This window comes from Tachypleus tridentatus, chromosome 7 (assembly GCF_004210375.1).
Source record: "Tachypleus tridentatus isolate NWPU-2018 chromosome 7, ASM421037v1, whole genome shotgun sequence".
In the NCBI taxonomy this organism is placed as follows: domain Eukaryota; kingdom Metazoa; phylum Arthropoda; class Merostomata; order Xiphosura; family Limulidae; genus Tachypleus; species Tachypleus tridentatus.
In genome coordinates, this window is record NC_134831.1 from 43,546,438 (window position 1) to 43,568,023 (window position 21,586).

A 21,586-nucleotide genomic window follows, 5' to 3' on the forward strand; every position below is an offset into this window, starting at 1 on the left:
GACCTGAAAATCGTGGTTAGTAGCTGTTTTTTTTTTATATCCTGTAGAACGTTGAAAATCCGGAAGAGAAAATCATGGCTATAGTTGTTTTATAACATTCTGTTTCTCAACTAATATTTGGTCCAAAAGAAAGTGATTATAGAATTTTTTTTTATTTTGTTGAACGTGGAAAATCTAGGCAAAAAGAATGTGTTTATAGTTATTTTTAACATCATGGTGGATCTAGAAGATATGAATCTGAATAATATGAATATACTAGCTATTTATTTCCTCTTGAGTCTTGGAAATCTAGACTTGAAAATTATGGCCAGTAATTACTCTTTTACAGGCTGTTGAACCTATAAAATTCTAACCAGAAAATCGTGATGAGTAGCTTTTTATATATAATCCCTTTCTACCTTAAAAATCGTGGTTACGAACTGTTTTCTATATTTTTTCAAACTAGAATAAGATAGACCTAAAAATCCTGTTCAGTAGTTGATTTTCTACATCCTGTTGAACCTGGAAAATCTGGATAGAAAAATCGTACTCAATGAATGCTTTTGACAACCTGTTGAAGTTGAAAAAGTTTAGCTAAAAATTATCAGTTATATGAGTGTTATAACATCCAGCTTTACCTGAAAAATCTCATCACGAGGAGAGTGGTTATGATAGGTTGTTTTTTTACATGTCGTTGAATAAGGAAAATTTGGACCAGAAAATAGTGTTTCTAATCGTTTCTTAACATCATGTTGAATCTGAAAAATGTGGATCTAGCTATACAGTATTTTTATATCCTTTGAACTTTGAAACTCTGGACCTGATATCATGATCAATAATTATTTTTTTTACATCCTGTTGAGCCTGGAAAATTGGAACAGAATACCAAGGTCAGTAGCCATTTTTAAACTTTTGTACAACTTTGGAAATCTGAATTTTAAAATCATGGTCACGATTATTTTATTTTGTTTCAGCTAAAATAATCACGAGAAATCATGACAACAACCACTTTAAAATCCAGTTAAAACTGAAAAATCTCGACCTGATAGTCATGTGCAACAGTTGTTTTTATATCCTATCGAAAGTATAATAAATACGGACCTAAAATCTTTACAAGCAGTTTTTATAGGCTATGTTAAGGGGAGTAATAGGAGCCTGAAAATTATGATTTACAGTTGTTTATAATCCTGAAAATAGAGATAGTAAATTCACTATCTATAGTTCTTTTATATAATTCTTTTAAATGTTAAAATTCCGGACGTTAAATTCTTGGTTCTTAGCTGGTTTTTAAATCATTTTGAACCTAGACAATATGGGCCTGAAAATTGTGGTAATTCGCTGTTTCTCCATTCGATGGGGCCTAGGAAACATAAACTTCAAATTAGTATTTAATTAAAGTTCTTTTATAAAATCTTGTTCAACTTGAGCACCTGAAACTGAACTGGTTTTTATCTATTTTTCCACATCCTGTTGAATATGGCAAGTAAGAACTTGAAGAATTTAGTAAAAGTATTATTTTATATGCTGTTGAACCTTTAAGATTTGAAAAAAAAATACTATCATTAGTTCCTCTTTCAATCTGTCGAACTTGGAATCAAACGCTCTCATTATATATACTTTGTTCATTCTTGATAATTTTGACATGAAATTCGTATTTGTAAGCTGCTTTTCACATCCTGTTTTACCTGGAAGTTGAGAATTTGAAAATAATGCTTATAGTCGTTTGCTTACGTCTTACTGAATCAGAAAATTATGGACATGATGAATGTGGTTGTATATGATTTTCATGTCTTTAAGTAACTTAAAATTCTGAACTAAAACATATTATTTATATTTGTTTTCTACTTATTTCAGCAGTAAAATCCGGACTTAAAAATCGTTTCTAGAGTCATCCTTTAAATACTTTTTAACTAGGATAATATCGACCTGGAGAAATATTTTTTTCGCGTTGAACCTGGAAATCTATGTGTTTTCTAAAATCCAGTTGATCCTTGAATATCAAAACTTGAAAATCGTGGTTATTATATTTGTTTTATAACCTAGAAGATATAGACGTGATGAATATGTTTATAGTAGTTTTCCTTAAAAATGATGAAGAGGTAGCTACAAACTTTTGCTTATATATTTTTTAACATAATGACGAACTGGGAAGGCATGGAACTGAAGAATACAATTACACACGTTTTTTTATAATCTGTTGAACCTTAAACATATAAACCTGAATTTAGTGGTCAGAAGGTTTTTATTACGTACTGTTGAACTAGAAAATTCTTGGTTTCAGAATCATGGTTAGTAATTGTTCTATGTTGTTTTCAACGTGGATTTGGTTAAAAGTTAAGTTAGTAGATGCTTTCTACACCTCATTTAGGCTGCAAAATTTGCACCTGAAAATCATGATCAGTATTTTAATGTTCATATCCTGTAGAAATGAAAATTATAGTTAAAAATATTTTTAATTTCTTGTTGATACTGAAAAATATGAAACAAAAGAGTGCGGTAAAAGTAGTGTTTTATATAATATTGAAACTGGAAGAACTGGATATTAAGGATGGAGTTATAATAGTTTTTAACTCTTGCTAAACCCTTAAAATCTGAACAGTAAAATGTCTGAACAGTAAAATGCTACTTAGTATTTTTTTCTACATCCTGTCGAAACATCAAAATCTGGGCCTGAAACTCGTGATCAGTAGCTGCTTTTTAAGTCGTTTTGAACTTCGAAAATCAAATCAAGACATGAAAATCATGGTCATTAGCTGATCTCCATCCTATTGAATCTGGAAATTCTGGATTTCAAGTTCGTGCTTATAGTAGTTTTATAATTAATGATTAGTAGCTGTTCTTCCAACTTATTGAACTCGGATGTTAATGTCTCAAACTTGTGCTTATAGTCGTTTACAACAGTCTTTTGAACACTACAAATCTTGAGTTGGAGACAGCTGCTAGTAAGCGTTTGTACAGTCTTTCGGATATGAAAAATGTAAACTTGAAAAACGTATTTATAATATGTAGAACGTATAAAATCTGGATTTAATGAATATGGCTATACCTTACTTTTATGTCCCGTGTAACTTGAAAATTTTGAACTGAAACTCGTGGTTATTATAATTTTTTACATCCTGTTATTCATGGAAAATATGGATCCGATAGATGTGATAAGTGTTCGAGAAAATATCGAACATGGACAGTCTGAACCTGAAGAATACGACTACACTAGGTCTTGATAAATCCTCAAATTCGGGACATTAAAATCGTGGTTAGTAGTTCTTATTTTACGTTTTATAGAATATGGAAAATGGAAAACTGAAAATCATATTTAAAAAATGTTTTTTAAATCTATTGAACCCTTAAAAGCAGGACCAGAAAGTCGAGTTCACAAGTTGTTTTTTATATCTTGTTCAACGTGAAATAATTTAGACCTGAAAATCTGGTTAGTAGTTGTTTCTTTATCCTTTTCAACTGCAAAAATCTGGACCTCAAATTCATGTTAATAGTTATGTTGTTTTATTTTTCTGAGTAAGAGCTATTTTTAAATCCTGTTGAACCTTACAAATTTGATACTGATAATGGCGGTTATTATCTGTGTTTTACATCCTGTTGAAAGTGGAATAATCTTGATCTTAAATGAAAATTACGGTTTGCATCCGTATTTTACATCCTTTTCAAATAGAAGTTATACTCGCATTTAAAACGGATTTCAGACTTGCCTAAAAGTCATTTTTTCTAACTATTTTTCTTATCCTATTGAAAGTACAATAATACGTTCTTGGTTAGAAGCTATTTTGTAAACCCTGTTCGAAAAGAAGTCTTGAAAATCATGTTTAGTGGTTTTTTTATCCATGGAGTTCAACATGGTAAGCCGTGTTTAGCATCTTGTTGAATCTGAAAAATATGAACCTGAATAACGTTATTATAATAGTTTCTATATGTTTCTAAACCTTGAAAATCTGAAACTAACAGATAAATCATATTTAATAGATGATTTTATATTCTTCAAATCCTAGTAAATCTGGACTTTAGAATCGTAATAAATAGCTCTTTTATAATCTTGCTGAATTATAAAAACCTGAATGAAAACACCTTGGTTGGAAATCGTTGTGTTCATTATTTTTAAAGTTCTGTCGAACCTGGAATTTATGGTCTTAAGCTGAGTAGTTAAAATACGTTTTTTATTGTATTGAAACTTAAAAATGTGGATTTGAAAGTCGTGTTTAGTAGTTTTCTCTTACATCATTTGAACTTTAAAATTCAAGGTTACACTCAGTTTTGAAATTTAGTCAAACTTATAAAATTTGGACTTGATAAAAGTGATCACAGATTTTCTTTTTTAATTCTTAATGCTTGAAAATCTAAACATGGATTTGTCATAGCTGGAAGGGTTTTACGTATTATGAATATGGAGATGTTGAACCTAAAATTGGTGGATATGTCCGTTTTCTAACGTCTTGTTGAACCTGGAAAATGTGGACCTGAAGTCTGTGGTTAGAGTAGTTTTTATATTGTGTAGAACGTGGAAACTTAGTAGCTATTTTTACATGCTGTTAAACCTTAAAAACCTGAACATGGAACTGTGATCAGTATCTGATTTTTTAAATACTGTTAAAATTTAATAATCTGGGTCTGAAAATCATTTTTACTAACTATTTTTCATATTTGTTCAAAGTGGAGTAACATTTATCTGTTAATCATGATTAGAAGCTGTTTCTCTATGCTGTTCAACGTCGAAAATCTTGACATCATATTCATTCTTATAATAATTTTATAACTTCATGTTGAACCTTCAAGATCTGGAATTGGAAGCCATGATTAATAAAAAAGTTTAGGCTGTTGAGTCTTGAAATGTAAGACTAGGAAATCGTCTTCATTATATTTGTTTTATATTCTGTGAAAAGTAGAATAAACTGGATCTGAAAATTGTGGTCAATTATTGGTGCTCATCCACCGAGCTGAACATAGTAAATACGCACCTTAAAATAATTGTTTACCATTGGTGTTCTACTACTTATCTTAGCTACAAAATATAGACCTAACAGTTGTGTTTTACTATTCTGCTGATTTTTGAAAATATCGTTCTGAATAATATGATTATATTAGTTTATTCATTTAATGTTTAAGTTTAAAAATAGGTTCTTGGTTTTTGTTTTTAAGTAAGCACAAAGCTACATCATGGGCTATATGTGCTCCACTCAACCATGGGTATCGGAACCTGGTTTCTAACTGTGTAAATCTGCAGACATACCACTGTATCACTAGGAGGCACCTGGACTTGAAATCGTATTTATTAGCAGTTTTGATGCCCTCTAGATCCTGTTGAATCTGAACTTGAAAATCATGATCAGTAACTTTTTTATAATCCGGTTGAAACGAAGAAATGTGGATCTTGTAAAGGATTTAATATTTTATATATACATACCTGTGTTCGTTTCAGTTTAATATATATTTAGAAATGCATGTCATTTATACTGTTAAATGGGTATTGCAAAAGTCCCGCCTATTCTCTAAATTTGTAGAAGATTCTCGAGCGTAAGGATCAACGTTGTACCATGTGTGTATGTAAAATACAAGTATTGTAGCCTTAGTTGAAATTTCTATAAAATCTTTACTCAAGCTTATAAAAGGTAACCAACACAGCATGGGGAAACAGTTTAATATTGTTGATTTGCTACAGTCATTACACTATAAACCTCGGAAGCTGTAACTGTGATAAATAGAAAACTAAAGATATCTGACCAGGAACATTTATAGATTTCAAATGTTATAAACCGTTCAACTTCGGACGCTAGTATTTACACGAGGACATTAGATATCTTCTTCAGTCAAATGTGAATTTATAAACCTCGTGAGGTTTGGTTTGTTTTGAATTTCGAGCAAAGCTACACGAGGGCTATTCGCGCTAGCTGTCCCTAATTTAGCAGTGCAAGAGTAGAGAAAAGGCAGCTAGTCATCACCACCCACCGCCAACTTTTGGGCTACTCTTTTATCAACGAATAATGGGATTGACCGTCACATTAAAATGCCCTCACAGTTGAAAGGGCGAGCATCTTTGGTGTGACGAAGCTTTGAACCCGCGATCCTCAGATTACGAGTCGAGTGCCTTAACCACCTGGCCATGCCGGACCTAAACCGCGTGAGACCAGCTAATAATAGAGTTAACTAGCTTTCCCGTTAAGAAAAGTGTACGTGTATCAACATAGAATTAATTCACTCTTCGTGAATCGTCTATAAAAGATTCAGTTCCAGACCAGACAAAGACTCGGAAATTGTTCGTAAGTTTGTAAAACTCTTGTTTACAAACCATTATTAATAATAGCTATTTGCAATAACCGTTATAATATGTTGTATTGCTGATTGTATATTAAAATATATTTTTGTTAAGAAAGAATTGTGTATATTAATCTTGTCGGCATATATCCAAAATTTAATACATATCGACATTCAGTAATCATCTAGATTAAAATATTTCCGGCTATTTGAAATCGTAATATTTAACATATGTAAGAACCTAAAAATCGTAATTAGTAGCTATCTTTTACATCCTATTCAGTTTTAAAAATCGTGGTTATGCTCGTTTCTATAATTTTATCGAATCTGACAAATCTGTACTTATAGAAAGCGGTTATAATTATTATTTAATTGTGCTGAAACCTCAAAATGTTCAAATTTTTATTAGCACTTGATTTTCTACCTTGAATAACATTGAAAGTCTGAACAAAAAAAAAATCGGGCTTATATTCATTTTATAACACACTGTTGAAACTTGAGGCTTTGAACTGAAAACCATGTACATTAATTATTTCTTCCATTCTCTTTAACCTGGTTAATCTGCATTTGATGAATGTGGTTATATTAAATGTTTTATAGTTTTCAACATGAAAATGTGGACTTGAACATTGTAGTTAGAAACAGTTCCCTATTCCTTATATCAACTGAAAAATCTTCATTTTTATAATATATAATACAGTTGTATTTGTACTTGTAAATCTGAATGCGATTAGTTTGATTATGTTTTTTTTTCTCCTGTTGCAACTAGATCTGAATTTCGTGGTTGGTAGTTGTTTTCTAGTCCTTACTTCTGATGTAAAGTATGGACTTGAAGAGTGGGGTTATGGTGGTTTAATATAGTCTGCTAAACCTGCAATACGTGGAATGCAAAAAAATTACGATACTAGTATTTTTTTTTCCTTCTTAAACTTGAAAATTTGAGACTGAAAATTATGATCAGTTGCTACATTTGTACATTCTATTTATCCTGAAAAACCTGGACCTCAAAAACGTGGTAAGGAATTACTTTTACAATGTGTTCAGCCTTTATATTGTTGAATTAAAGATTGTGGTTACAATAGCAGCTTATACATTTTGTGAACTCTGATAGTGTGGAACTAAAAATAGTGTGCTTATAGTTGTTGTATAAGACTGTGTTGAGCTTTGGAAATCTAAACTTGAGATTTATTATTATCAGACGTTATTTACAATCCCTTAAATCTGGTAAATATATACTTAAAAAAAGTGGTTAATAGCTGTTTCATGCTTGTTATTTAACCTGCAAAACTTGTTTCTGAACTGTATTGTTATGGTAACTTTGTAAATTAATTTCAACTCGGAAGAACTGGAACTGAAAATCCTGGTTGGTAGGTGTCTTTTACAATTTGTTCAACCATGAAAATCGTTATTATTTATTTTTTAATACTGATGAACATGGAAATGTTGAGCTTGAAAATTGTTATCACGGCCATTTTTAGTGATGTTGAACCAGCAAATTTACACTTAGTTGAAATATGTCCACATATAATTTTTATATGCTGTCGAACTTGAAGATCTGGATCTGCTCCTTGATTTCTACTCATGATTTCAGTTTCAAATTTTGGACCTAAAATCGTGGTTATAGTCGTGCTTTAACATCCTGTGGAATTTGAAAATTTTAAATGTGAAGATACTAGAGTAGTATTATTCTAAATCCTGTTGAACGTGAAAAATCTAGACTCTAAAATCGTGCTTATAACTTTGTATAACATCCAGTAGTTGACTTTACATCTGGACCTGAAGTAGTAATAATAGTTTGTTTTTTTTAATCATGCCAATCCTTTAAAAACTGGATCTTTAAACAAGGTTTAGTAGCAGTCTTTTACTTTCTGTTACATCTTGATAAACTGAACATGAAAATCGTAGTTATAGCTGTTTTACCAATTCTATTCAACCCAGAAATTGTTAATTTGAAACTCTTGCTAATCGTAGAGTTTTTAAGTCCTTTTGAACTTGAAACACCTAGAGTTGTAGAATGTGGTTGAATTAGAATTCTTATTCTATTATATATTGAAATTTTGAACTTTAAGCTTCTGCTTTTTGGTTGTTTTCTAATTTCTTATTTCAGTCGATACATTTCTGAACATGAAAATTATGGTTATAGTCGCCTTTCAACAAAACGTTTAAGCAGTAACATTTTGACGTGAAGGGTTTGATTCGAAAATCTGTTTATATCCTGTTAAACTTCAGGAACCTGGATCCAAAGAATACGGATATATTAGAGTTTTATATCTTGTTAAAACTTGATATTCTGAGCCTGAAAATAATGGTGAGTAGCTGACTTTTACTTCATGTTCAACCATGAAAATTGTGTTGATACTCGTTTTAAATTTGTTGCCAAACCTGCATGAAATGGACATGATGAAGTTGGTTATAGAATTGTTTTCATTTTGTGGATGCTTTAAAATCTAGACAGATAAATCGTGATTATAGGGTGCTGTTACATCATGGGAAAAGGCGAACTTAATGATTTTTGATTGAATCAATTTTAATAAGCTTTTATATCTAGAAAATCTGGACTAAACGTTGTAGTTCGAAATTTTCTATTCTTATTTTAGATCCAAAATCTCGACCTGAAAATCGTGGTTAAAGTTGATTTTTAACATCCTGCGGAACGTGAACAACGAACACGAAGAGAGTACATTTTATATCTTTTTGAACAGTGAAAAATGTGGACCTGGAGAATATGGTAATAGTAGTATTTTATATACTGTGGAACCTTACATATTTAGGCGTAATTTGTAATCAGTTGCTTTTTTCCTTCCTATATAATCTGGAAAAAAACTAGAATGAAGAGCACAATTATAATAGCTTTTTATATTGTTTGTTTGTTTTTGAATTTAGCGTAAAGCTACATGAGAGCTATCTGCTCTAGCTATCCCTAATTTAATAGTGTAAGACTAGAGGAAAGACAGCTTGTCATCACCATTCACCCACCAGTTCTCGGTCTACTTTTTCACCAGTGATTGACCATCATACTAAAAATTCCCCACTGCTGAAAGGGCGAGTATGTTTGGTGGGACCGGATTTTGAACTCGTCACCCTCAGATTAGGAGTCGAGGGCCCTAACTACCTGGCTACGCCAGACCAGGTTTTTTACATCTTGGTAACCATTGCAAAGGTGGACCTGAAATATGTGATTATTCAGTGTCTTTTATCTACTGTTCAAACATGATAATTTTGATATGAAACTTTTGATTATAAGCTGTTTTAACATTCTCTTAAACCTGGAAATTTTGAGCTTGAAAATCATGCTTATAGTTGTTTATTTATATCCTGTTGAAACAGAAAATCTTAACCTGGTGAATACGGCTATGCTTGAATTTTATATCCTATTTTAACATGAATATATGTATCTGAAAATTGTGGTTAGTAGCTGTTTACCATTCCACATTTCATCTGTAAAATCTGAACTAAAATATCGTATTTTTAGTTGTTTATTGAAAATATGGAACTGATAACTCTGTTCATTTATTACTTTGTCACACCCTGTTAAACAATAATGTGGACCAAAAAATATCAGTTACTACTTGTTTTTCACCTCTGTTGAAATTGTTAATAATTTTTATTCTGTTGTTACTCGAGGTTGGCAGTTGTTTTCTTCTCCGTATCTGAGCTGCGAAATCTTTGGGCATGTGGACACCTTTGCCAATTACCCATTTGTTCAGGAATTTTCATCTGTTGCTAGACGCCACACTTTGTTTATCATAGCAATACTTTTTGTTGATTCACTGTCATTTATTTTATATTATGTACAAGAGATATACCCTTTTGAGAATCTTAAATTTCTTATCTTAATACATCTTTATGTTCTGAGCGTAGTAATAGTTTACGCTTGAAAGGGCAGTTACATACCCTTCTCAAAAGAGAGCGGTTTTTGGCAGAAGGTCGCCATCTACCTGAGACCAAACAATGTCGAGATGTAGTTTTGATACATTCCGTTCCACAGTGACTTTGTATTGGTTTTGGCTTTTGTTTGACATGCTCATTTGCATATTCAAAACCGTCTTACATATAACGAACTACACCCTGTAAAGCTGTCAGTTTCTTTTTAGACTTCCCTGTATACTTTCTTTTTCTTTCCAGACGACCGACCAGCAGGTGCAACCTTCCAGTGTCCTTTCAGTTTCGTACCAAACAACCGATCTCTTCTCACCTTTCTCCAATATTTAGACTTAACTTTTCGTATCTCTCCAATTTTATTAATAAAATAACTTCTATTTAATACATATACATGGTGTTCGGAAAGTCACTAGTTTAGCTACTAATTTAGATAATTAAAATTAAATTTGCTATTGAGCTATGACACACAAATATTGTCGTAAAAGACTTAATCTGCTCGTCTCTATTTCTTTTCTTTCAGTTGACTAAGGACAGAAAAAGAATTACGGTTCACTTCCAAATAAATAAAATATAATTAAAAAATCAGATCATATTACGAACCATTTGTTTAATATAGCTCCCCCTCTTGTCTCCATGTGTGAATAAAAAAAGAAGAGTTTGAAGTGTGAGGAAGAAATAATGTGAATAAATACTGTCAATATTTTTGTCTTGCTGTTTAATTTAGCGTGAACTTGCGGAATAAAGACTGCTAGCATAAATAATAACTCAACGTTTGTCGCATGTGACTTGTTTTTCCTGCGGCTAATCCTAACAATAGACACACTTTTAGCCAAGTGTTGTGTTGGCTCTGTAGTATATATATATTAATAAAACCACAGATGAACAAACTATTTAACAAGTACTGAAAAATTTTATTTACAATAAACAAACTAACAATTCTACGTTTTCTTATAGCTCAACTGAAACGCAGTGTTCTGAATCTAGCATTAATAAGTTAGATGCCTTCAAATAAATGCTTCAGGTTGACAAAAGTTTGACGATTTTATGTATAAAATCAGTCTCATCCTAGAATACATTTGTCCAAGTTCAAAGTTCAATTTATATAAATTTAATAACTGTATAGCAATAAATCGCCTTGGGATATTACTTTTGAATAAGTAAATTACCTTAGGAATTTTTCTTACATCGTATCAGCCTAACGCTGAGAGAGTAGAATGTGTGAGAACTCGTTTAATAGAGCCCTCTACTGGAGACTCACGTTCTTTTTATTTAACTGATTATGCTCGTCGACGACACATCCGAATAAGGTTATACCGATAACGTGTTTGTCCTACTTTTATGTATAAATGGTGTTTAGGAGATGAGTAAACAAATAAAAAGCCATTTACAGCCTTGAACTGTTGGTTTAATAATATACTTTCAAACCCCTTTTCATCAACTAAATAAGTAAGCATGAATTTCAACGAAAACCTTAGATAATTTCACAGATTCAGAAATCTTTTAAAAAATTAGGAAACTTAAAATCCAAATTGGGATGTATTTATGAGTAGCACTGCATAAAAAATGATATTACATCTAAAATATAAATAAATAAACGGTATTCTTTACACTTCTTTTAAAATCATATGTAAACAATAAATACCAATTAAAAGAAACTTGAAGTAAATTGTAATGATAAGCTTAGATTAGCACAAGGTTTAATTAAAAAATTTTATAGGATAATTTCAAATTGGTTTCTTGGTTTGGTTGTTGTTGTTTTTTTGGCACAAAACTGTACGCCATGGTATATTTGTGGGCCCGGCATGGCCAAGCGTGTTAAGGCGTGTGACTCGTAATCTGAGGGTCGCGGGTTCGCGCCCCCGTCGCGCTAAACATGCTCACCCTCCCAGCCGTGGGGGTGTATAATGTGACGGTCAATTCCACTATTCGTTGGTAAAAGAGTAGCCCAAGAGTTGGCGGTGGGTGGTGATGACTAGCTGCCTTCCCTCTAGTCTTACACTGCTAAATTAGGGACGGCTAGCACAGATAGCCTTCGAGTAGCTTTGTGTGAAATTCCAAAACAAACAAACAAATGGTATATTTGCATTCTCTTTACGTTGGGCTCGAGCTTTGAATTTTTGTACGATAAGCCCTCAAGTCCATTGTGATGCTAACGTGGATCTTCATCAGATCAGTATGGGCGAGTTAAAGTCCTGATTGATGACTATTATAATACTGTCTTGTCTAAAATATCAAGACTATTTTTTTAACATGATTAAGTAATATTTTATCTTTTAGAAGTCTTCGTTTCATGTAGCTCCCCTAAAAATATCACTTGCCGTATTAACAGTTTAAAAACATTCTGGTACCATATAATTAAAGTAGAGCATGATAAAATTTGCAGTTTAATTTTTACTTGAATAAATGATGTAGCTAGTGTGATGTATATCTTTTCATTGCATGACTTACAATAAAATATTACCCTTAGCAGGAAATAACTTTGACAAAAGTGTGGTATTCCAAAAATAAAACTTGTGTGAGCATTAAGACATCGCGAATCAATTGTGCCGTGACATAATACAAATAGTTAAAAAATTAACTGAACAATACGTGCCTGGAAATTCAGGACATTGACGAAATTTCAGTCTCCAGAAAGGTCGTTAGTGTCATTTGTTATTAACAATAAATGTTGTGTATTTACTTCACTACCAACACGAGTCTCACATTGACTCTTTATTACTGGAATTATGATAGGACTGAATTTTTAAAAAAAGCAAAAAATATTTTTTCATTTATAAATTAATCTTTATTCTTAAAGACCTGGACATTTTATGGATAAGCCTAGAAATGAAACGGAATATACGACCTTATATACAATAATTCAACATCTCAAAGCTCAATCAGAATATAGTTTATGAGTTAAATATTTCATGTAGTTACTGAATTAGACATGGATTCCTTTCCTGTGAATTATCCACAGCTAAAACAAATGATCTAACCTGTCGTTTTATCTCAATTTTTCATAATTCTTGTAAAACTGGTAAAGAACTGCATGCTATATTTGAGGGAACATTACAAAATGTGAAACAAAAAGGGTTTTAATTTGAGAATGAATCACGAGTGACTTCTCCCGCAACTTCTAATACGTGTATACATACGAACAGAAATCTAACAGCCATCAAGTCCAATTTCGCTTAAGCCGTGTGTATCGTGATATAAAAACTTCCGTTGTTCAATTTTGAACGTAATACTTTTATGTTTACATGTAACAAATATCAAAGAAGTAACCATTACACAAGAAAAAACCAAAATAAACTATATATAGGTTGATTTAAAGATTGCTTGCTTGACTAGTAAACCTAACTTCACATCAGCATCAGGTTTTCTTTTTTTTCTTTTGGGTATTTTATATACGCTAAGCTGGCAATAAAGTTAAAAGGAACTTTCTAAACTGTTGAGCTTGTTTAAAAAATCCAAACGAGGCAAAACTAACATAATATTTCAGTATATGTGTGTAAATGTTGTGAAGGTCATGAGTTTCAAATTACAAGCGATAGCACTGTGTGTGTGTGTGTTTATGAACCACAGTAGACCAAAGACCAGATCTCTACAAACAACAGTGATGGACATGTAAGCCACAAAAGACGTGTGGCCAGTCCTCTTCACCTATTTTAAGTGTTTTCATCACTGCAGATGAAAGACTAGATCTATACCCTCAATAGTAAGATGATTTTCTTCTCAGCAACATAAATAACACTGTAGTAACAATACATTCAGCCATGTACACCTATTCAGTGTCAAAATAATATTTTTATCAATTACCACAAAGCTACTTTAAAAGTGGATTACATTCTCTTATTTCTGCTAGACATCGTTCTATTCTTTAATACAAGAATTTCGGTAACTTTACCTCAAGACGAACTGTATGATAATGTGTTATGGCTTTAACTTATTTCTGTTACTACAGTGAACGGCGAATCTTATAAAATTCCAGTAACTTTTATAACAACTTCACTGATGTTTAAGACGTCAAAATTAAAACTCTTATATCTAAATAATTACAGTTTGAAGAAGTTAGACTGTATATAGATCTTATTTTTCGTGCTTTATATATTTAAACAATGGTAGTTTTAAACTAGAAATATTTAAGTTCAGATCAGAAATAGAAAGTAGCAACTTAGGATCAGAAACTATTTTGAATGTGCTATTTTAAATTCATAAATGTAGATTTAGCTTTCTGTACCTTTATGTAGAGATAAATCTAATCATGTTGGTGAGTATCTAATATGATATCCGTGCGAGTTTATTGGAATGCTCTTTATAAAAGAATTTCATGTAAATGATAGATTTGTGTTTTCTTGTTGACCTTTTGCTGCGAGACCACGAAACATAGAAGTATATCATAGTATTGAAAAAGTACTCCACTTTAACATTTGTGGTACTTATTTTTCCAATGATAGAGTGATGTAACAGAGTATCTAACACATTCTCTGTCCTTCATATCACATTAGTACCACAAACAATGTTCTCTGTTGTTATATATCAAATGAAAGATTATTTTTTTTCCATTACATGAAAGAGAACTGATTGTTTCTCAAGTAGTGGTCATGCGACTAATGAACAAATGTCACTAAGAAAGTCTAACTGAGTAGAAAGTATACAAGAATGGTACCAGACTTGTAAGAAAGTTAATTTAATATTGGTAATTCAGTATTTATAATTAATGCCTATTTCCGTTTGTGTTAGAAACACAAAATAACTTCCAAATGCACCAACAAATATTGCATTTATTTTTCTGTATTAATATGTAAAGTGCAAGAGTAAATAACTTTGTTTTTATTAGCTTTAAAGTTCAATGAACACAAAATCCATTCTTTGTTTTCAGATTTAAAGTTTAATGAACGTACTGTTTATTTTTTATTATAAAATATATTATTTATTGAAAGCTTGTACAGTAGATAGGATAGATTTATAAAATGTGAAAGATAATATATTTTATTATAAAAATCAATGATTGAAATATTTTGTCAAGAACATTTTTCATTGTAATCACAATTATTTTATGGATTTTGTTTGCTCTTATAACCTTCAAAAGATATGCTACATGCATATTATATTTGATAAATCTTGGATAAAGTCCTCTGTCTCTAGAATATCCCAAAAATTCGTTGTGGATGTGGACCGTCGATAAAATATTCAGTTCCAGAAGAGAGTGAAAACTCGGAATTGTTTGTAGGTTTGTAAAACTATTGTATGTAACCATGTATTGCTGTTTGCATATTAAAATATATTTGTGCTAATAAAGAAAACTGATATACACAGTCTTGTTGGTGAATATGAAACATATTGACCTTTGGTTAAATTCTAAAATGAGAATTAAAATTTATGGTTATTTGAAATTTTAATACGTAGTGTATGTAACATCATAAATCGTATAATCGCTTGAGATAAATTATAATACGTAACATTAGTGTTATTATCCACCTACAGAAACACTGTACTTATTAATACTATCTCATATAAAAACACTATACTTGGTAATACCACCCGCTTGTATAAACACTATTCTCAGTAAAACCATTAACTTATACATTTTTAGTAACGCATTTCACCTAGAGGAACATTACCTTTAGTAATGCTATCCGTTTACAGTATCTTAGTAACAGTGTCCACCTTTAGCAATCTATGATGTCGCCCCTTCCCTAAAATAGCCACATCCTCTGGTGCCTATTATGTGATAGTTATGTAACACTCAGGAAGTGAAATCCTTTGTATATTGTTGTACAGTTAAGTAACTTGTTTTTATGGCTATAAGCCTTGTGATAGTTATGTAACACTCAGGAAGTGAAATCCTTTGTATATTGTTGTACAGTTAAGTAACTTGTTTTTATGGCTATAAGCCTTCAACTTAGCGATTAGCCATTGAAAGAGCATTTACTTCGTATAAATAGCATAAATATTTTCAAGGAAGTTACAACTTTGTCAACTTCTCATTTAAAGAAAAACAAACATGCAATACAAAGTTACTATTAACAAGTCAATATGTGTGCTTCGCTGACACACTTTCTTTCAAATAGCATAAACTACCAAAATATATAATAAAATGTGAATCAATAATCCTATGATAATTAATGAGCTAATTGATTTTATTATTATGTTGAATGTTTGAACTGTTTTTTATTAATAAGTAATGTAGTTTCATAACACGTCTGCATTCCTCGAATCATAAACGCCCTGTATTAGTTGAAGTTAAAGTTATTCATTTTATTGGATGTTAATCATTACAAGTAAATATATATATGTAATATCTTTGTACCTCATGCAAGAAGGGAATCATTCAAAGTACAAGTTGAAAAATATCCTGTTATTTTCTGTAACATGTATTTTCAGCGCTTCGTACTTTGGGACTGTTAGTGTGTTATTGGTTGGTTGATTTAGTGTTTTATGGCACAAAGCAGCTAGATTATCTGTGCCAAACGTGTGGTAAAAAGGTAAAAGTAAATTAAGTAAAATTCATAAAAGGAAATTAAGGTGAAACAAAACAAAGTTAATAAATAAATATATATTATTAAAACCAATGTTTACATCTAGTCCACAACGTCAAGAGAAAAATTACAGTAATTCAAGTTGTAAAGAACTTTCTGTAGCGTAACTGTAATAATCATAACTCACAAGGAAGACTAACAGGTAAGTACAAAAACCACCGTCAGTCACTTGAAGTTGGCCTTTCCAGTCCTGGTTTCGAGTTACTTAATGTTACGGCCAGTTTCTAATTTCAAATTGAACTAACTAGATAAACTCTGATTTTTAAAAGGGAGCCCCATTAAAAAGGTGAATGTATAAATTAGAAAACTTAAATGGCACTAAAAAGATTAATGGCCATTAATAAACTAAAAACATTACCAAGGTGGACAGTGTCACCATCACCAATAACACTGTCTAACGTTATGGACAAACCTAGGGACAGAACATGTTTAAAATGGTGCCGTCGTTGAGAGTCATAACGATGACAAGACAGTAAAATGTGGCTTATAGTGATCTGAGTGTTACACAAACTACACACTGGTGCATCAGTTCCAGATAAAAAAAAAACAATGAATTAAAAACTGTGATCAATGCGCAGTCTAGTTAGAACAACTTCCTCTTTCCTATCTTTAAGGAAACAAGATGGCCAAAGTCCAAGATAGGGTTTATTTGGAAAAGCTTGTTTTTGCATTGCTCACTCCGAGTCGACTGTCAGCTGGCACGGAGCCGTGTCTTGAATACAGAGCCATAGTCCATGTATGGGACAGATACAGCGGTGATAGAGTCAGAACAGATAAACTTAGCTGCAGTGTCGGCGAGCTCATGCCCGCAAATACCAACGAGGCCTGGTATCCAGAAAAACTGGATTGAAGTAGATATTAAAAGATAAATAGACCAGTTGGTTTTGAATATCGGCAAGAACAGGGTGTGAACCAACGTAAGGCGATTCCATGGCCAGTAAAGAACTAAGCGAGTCAGTATAGATCGTGCAGTTCGAGTACTGCTTAGCTTCTATGTGATCCAGGGCAAGAGAAATGACATACAGTTCAGCAGTGAACACAGAAGTTGTAGAGGGGATTCTGCACACAACCACCGAACCACAACAAACCATGGCAGAACCCACAGAGTCACCTGATTTTGAATCATCTGTATAAATAGTAATGAAAGGATGGTTCGAAAGATGTTCAGCAAATAGCAGACAGTATTTCTAATCAAGAGTGTCTACTTTTCTCAGATGACTTAAAGATAGGTCACAATTGGGGACTGTAAGAAGTCGTAGTGGGATTGGCTGATCAGTGGATACAGCAATGTTATCCAAGGACAGACACAATTCATCTAACTGTGCCTGAATACGAAGGCCACAAGAAGCAATGGCAGACCGTCTAGTCTGAAAAAGCATGGCCCATTAAAGAAGGAAAACAACCTCAGGTGGGATGCTTTGGTAATGAACGAAGTTTTGAAGCATATAGTAAAGACAGTTGCAAATGGCAGAGATGCAAAGAAGTTCATGAGACTATATGTATAAGCTCTGAACTTGGGAAGTGCAGAAAGCCCCAGTGCAGAGCCGAAGTCCTTGATGATGAATAAAGTCCAGCATCTTTAAGGCAGAGAGTCTGGCAAAGCCATGGATCCATAGTCGAGTTTTGATCGATAGATATATCTTTAGCATAGTACGTCGATCCGTTCCCCAAGTGGTGGTAGAGACGACGCGAAGGATGTTCAATGTTCTTGTACATTTGACCCGTAGCTGCTTGATGTGTGGTATAAAGGTCAGCTTACGGTCAAAGATAAGCCCCAAGAACTTGGTCTCAGGGACCATAGGCAGCGAAACTTCACCGAGATGGAGTTCAGGATCAGAGTAAATACCCTATTGGCGGCAAAAGTGCATGCAAATGGTTTTAGACAGAGAGAAATTAAAGCCGTTTGCCGTGGTCCACTTCAGTACACGATCGAGGGCAGTCTGTAGTTGCCATTCAATATATTTCATGTTCGACGACTGACACGAGATGTGAAAGTCGTCGACATAGAGCCCGTTTGCAACAGTGAGAGGGAGTTGTTCAGTAATGGCATTAATCTTTATACTGAAAAGTGTGACACTCAGAACACAGCACTGAGGGACTCCAAGTTCCTGTAGAAAAGAACGAAAAAGTGTCGAACGAACACAAACTCGGAATCTCCTGTCCATTACAATTTTTTAACAAAATTTTTTAAATAACGTTTCAAGTCGAATAAGGGGGGTCCATGGTGGAGCACTGTCGTCAAAACCCACACTGGGTGGGCAAAAGGAGGCTGTTTGATTCGAGGAACCAAACAAGACGAGCATTAACCATCCTCTCTAAGGTCTTACAGAGACAGCTCGTCAAAGTAATTGGATAGTAGTTTGAAGGAATCTTGGGATTCTTCCCAGGCTTGGAGAAAGGCGGGACAATAGCCTTACGCCAGGCATAAGGAGAAACATTATCCTGCCAGATTCGGTTAAAAACAAACACAAGGATAGCAAGAGAAGCAGGAGATAGATGGCGCAGCATCTTATAGTGTATATCATCAGGTCCAACCAATGTGCTGCCAGACCGATGAAAGGCCAGTTTCAGTTTTACCAGTGTAAAGGGACGATTATAGTCATAGAGACAATCAGATGGAAAGGAAAGAGGTAATTGCTCTGTCCGAGTTTTGATGGCTAAGAAGGTGGAGGAAAAAGCAGAAGTGCTAGGTACCCAGCAAAAGATTTCACCCAGAGTATCGGCGATGCTCTGGTTATCAGTTACTTCCTGGCCATCAGAGAGAAAGATCGAGAGGGGGATAGAGTGATATTGCTTACTGACCTTTCGAATCTTGTCCCAAATGATTTTAAAACTCGTGGTAGAGGATATGTTGGTTGTGAACTTAATCCAAAATTCCTTCTGGCTTTGACGTGTTACCAATCGAGCATGTCCACGGGCCTGCTGGAAAGCAATGCGGTTTGTGAGTGTGGGATATCTACAGAAAGTATCTCAGGCTCGTTTTTGAGCCTGCCGTGCCATGTGGCAGGCAAGATTCCACCATGGACGAGGATATAATGGAAAACATGTCGAGGTTTTAGGAATATATTGGGTAGCTGCTTGTATAATACAGTCAGTTACTGCTGCCACACAGTCGTCTATTGATGGCTTACAGACAATGGCAAGATCAAGTTCTGCGAGAGCAGTGAAAGAGGGCCAGTTTTCCTGATCCAGCTTCCACCGGGTCACGCGGGTCAGGTGGCATCGACCACGGCTAGTCTCTCTTAAGATTATAGGAAAATGATCACTGCCTCGTGGATTATTGTCAACCCTCCATAAAAATTGTAAAATAATGAAGGGGAGCAAATAGAAAAATCAATAGCAGTAAAGGACTGACTAGGCACATGAAAATAAGTAGAAGAACGAGTATTGAAAAGAGAAAGGTTGTGATCAGAGAGCATACGCTCTACAGAGCGACTTCTCCTACCAATATCAGCACTTCCCCAGAGGGGATAATGTCTATTAAAGTCCCCAAGGATGAGAAAGGGAGACGGCAACTGTTCAACGAGAGCATCAAGGTCTGATTGATCATATGTCTCTCCAGGAGACAGGTAGAGAGAACAAACAGTGATGGAATGACCCAAGAAAGCACGGATGGCTACGGCCTCCAAGGGTGTGTTGCGTGACAAAGACAGGATGGGCACATGCTAATCAACCAACAGTGCCACCCCTCCAGGCATTCGTTCATCACACAGCCTGTCATTTCTGTATCAAGAAAACCGCCGAAAGGTGGCTGTATCGACAGGTTTCGGAAATGTTTCCTGTAAGGAGAGACAAACAGGACGGTAGGGAGCAATCAATGTTTTGATGTCATCCAGATTAGTTATTTAAACCTCGACAGTTCTATTGTATCAGGATGGCCATTTTTATTTACGTGTAGGCGAACTGGGCGGAGAACCCTTTTGTTTTCGACCACGTCTTTTTTCCTAACTTTCCTTATTCGAGGGAGATCTATCGACCTCCATGGATCCTGCCCTGGATCGATTGGGCAGGTCTTTGCTGTTAAAAGGGGATTCCAGAGACTGAGAACGTGAATGAATGATTGTTTTGCATCTTGGGGTGAGAGAGAAAGATGGATCTGAGGAAATGCCTGTACCTGGAACCAAAGGGTGTGGAAATTGGTGTTTAGTGGAATGTATATCAGGGACAGAGATAGGTGTCGTAGTTGATTCATCAACTTTTTTAACCATGAAGGTCAAAAAACTTTTCATTTGTTTGGGGATCAATTTTTAAGAGGCACAGAGAGATCTGTCTCTACTCCCACAGTAGCTGTGGAACGAAGTGCAGTAGCATACGTCCGAAATGAGGTGGTGGACAGCAACTTGAGAGCCTCAGGATAAGTAATGATATAAATCGTTTTCAAACACTGCACCTCTTTTTCTTCCAACCATTTAGGGCAAGAACGAAAGTAGGACGGGTGAGAGCCATTGCAATTGACGCAATGAGGGTCCGTTTCACACTCATAGGCATTATGGTTCTTGCCACTGCAATGAGTACACGTCAAGGAACCACGACAAGACGTCTTCGAGTGACCGAACCGTTGACACTAGAAACATTGGAGAGGATTTTGAATGTGTGGCAGGCGGACGTGGTGACATAAACGCCAAAATGAGGGCATTGGTCGACCCCATGATTCCATCTTTGCGTGTGGAGATTCGCCTCACTGCAGAAACTCCTTAGGTGGAGAAACCAGCAAGAATCTCCGACTCTGGAATTTCTTCAAATCCCTCTCAACAGTAACTCCTTGTGATGAATTCAAGGTAGCATGAGGTGTAACCTCAATAGTTATATTTCCTATTGCCTTTGAATGGAACAGGAGTTCACTGTGTTGAAATGTGGATGTTTTCACCAATATGTCACCAGATCGAAGCTTTTTTACTGACTTTGAAGAGCCAGCATGTCCCTCTAGTGCCTTCTGAATGAAA

At 34.0% G+C, this 21,586-nt stretch overlaps 1 long non-coding RNA gene across 2 annotated transcripts in view; it reads right to left on the reverse strand.

Moving 5' to 3' along the window:
• The window catches only part of LOC143255538 (uncharacterized), a 42,840-nt gene that overhangs the window by 13,664 nt on the left and 7,590 nt on the right, over positions 1-21,586 (reverse strand). The window contains exon 3 of one of the 2 annotated variants that reach the window (XR_013030696.1): positions 10,117-10,643. The exons of the other annotated variant lie outside the window; for it this stretch is intronic. This is a non-coding gene — a long non-coding RNA (uncharacterized LOC143255538). Of the gene's footprint in view, positions 1-10,116; positions 10,644-21,586 lie in introns of those variants that run through there. 2 annotated transcript variants of the gene reach the window in all.